This window comes from Colobus angolensis, unplaced genomic scaffold, assembly GCF_000951035.1.
Source record: "Colobus angolensis palliatus isolate OR3802 unplaced genomic scaffold, Cang.pa_1.0 Scaffold404, whole genome shotgun sequence".
Lineage (NCBI taxonomy): Eukaryota > Metazoa > Chordata > Mammalia > Primates > Cercopithecidae > Colobus > Colobus angolensis.
In genome coordinates this window covers 99,072-100,993 of record NW_012117422.1, presented here as the reverse complement: position 1 = coordinate 100,993, position 1,922 = coordinate 99,072, and positions in this window count along the sequence as shown.

The following is a 1,922-nucleotide window of genomic DNA, read 5'->3' as shown; positions in this document are numbered from 1 at the left end:
GGAGGCTGAGGCAGGAGAATCAGTGGAACCCGGGAGGCGGAGGTTGCAGTGAGCCAAAATAGCGCCATTGCACTCCAGCCTGGGCGACAGGGCAAGACGCCGTCTCAAAATAAATAAATAAAATAAATAGCATAGACAATATGTTCCCTAAATGTTTTGACAAAGGCGATTCTTACTGCTGTGAGTTAGGGTGGTCAGGAACTAGCTTTAAGGCAGAAGAAAGAGATAAGCTGGGACTGGCAGGGTGGCAGGATTCTGAAAGACATGGAGGAGGGTCCCACAGGCAGTCTTTAAATTTATGAAATACTGTATTTTCTAGTCCACACTCCTTTCTTTTTATTTTTAAAAGAACCCTGGGGGTGGCAGGGTGAGGTGGCTCATACCTATAATCTCAGCACTTTGAGAGGCCAAGCTGGACGAAAGGATCACTTGAGCCCAGGAGTTCAAGACCAGCCTAGGCAATATGGTGAGACCCCCATCTCTAACAGAAAAAACACTTTTTTTATTTAGCCAGGCGTGGTGGTGTGCAACTGTGGTCCCAGTTACTCAGGAGGCTGAGGCGGAAGGATTGAGGAGTCTTGAGCCAGGGAGGTTGAGGCTGCAGTGAGATATGACTGTGCCTCTGCACTCCAGCCTGGGCAACAGAGTGAGAGGAGGGCCGGGAAAGAACGCTGGGAGATAATAAGCCTAACATGCCCCTAGTTTACAGATGACAAAAGTGAAGATGAGAAGCCTTGACCAGTTGATACAATAAGCAAGGAAATCTGAGTGGTTTTTTTCCCTTCTAGCCCAGCAATCAAGTCTAGTGTGGAAGAGAATGAGAAATATAATTCAACCAGAGCAGAGAATCTGTGAGAGACATTAAAAGATAGGTTAGGTCAGACTGGTCCCAATTGCCAAACCAAAGACTCTGAACTTCATCCCTTCAAGCAATAGAAGGATTTCTAGCATTTCGAGAGGAAGGGAGAAAGAAACTAGATGCCTAAAGACTGGTTAGTTAGCTAGGGACGGGCACTCCAATAGCCCAGGTGAGAGATAATAAAGGTATGAATTTAAAAATACACAGAACAAACTAGATTTTAACATTTGTTTTAAACTAAAATCCCCAAGAAAACCGTTGAAAAATCTTGTCTCTTTTGTAAATCTGTTTCAGGGAGAAAAACCTCTAACCAACAAATTTCAGGAACATTTACTGAGAGCCCAAAGGGAGTAATAATTGATCAATAATCTAACATCATTAGAGATTTTAAACAGGCCTGATCAATTAAAACTAGAATTGTCAATAATATTGCAGGAATCTCAAGTTCACAAAGTTCAGGCTACCGAAACAAGGTATACTTATATGCAACTCACTGAACATTTTACTAAGTTTTCCAAAGATTTCTTGATTTTCCATTCAGAGAAGTTTGAGTTGGTCAACCGAAGGTCGACTTATTTCCATATGAAAGCCCGGACCCTGCTTACAGCACAGGATCTTGTAAAGGGCAAGGACCCAATAAACATTTGCAGAATAAATGAGGCCAGGCCTACGGTGCAGGAACTCCCTCCATCACAGGCAACTCGAATGCTAGTCTATTTCGAATAAAGATCTCAACATCCTGGAATCAAGTCTGGAAGAAAAACCCTCCGGTTAGCGTTCGCCAGCCTTCCCAGGTCGGGCCTCCCGCAAGGCCCTCACGGTGCTGTTTTCCCAAAGTAACGCCACCGTGCTACTTCCCGAGATGACAACCTCTCAGCTCCCTGCCATGTTACTCTCCCTCCAGCCAGATCCAGGAGTCGCGGACGCCTGGGGAAGTCTCCCAGCGGCCCGATCCTCGTCAGAGGAAGCGTTTTCGGGAGAGGGGGCTGCCGCCCCGACAAGTGCCTTCCCGCGCCCTACTCACCGTGGCCGGGCGGCCGTGCTCGGGGCCGTCAGGGGCGTC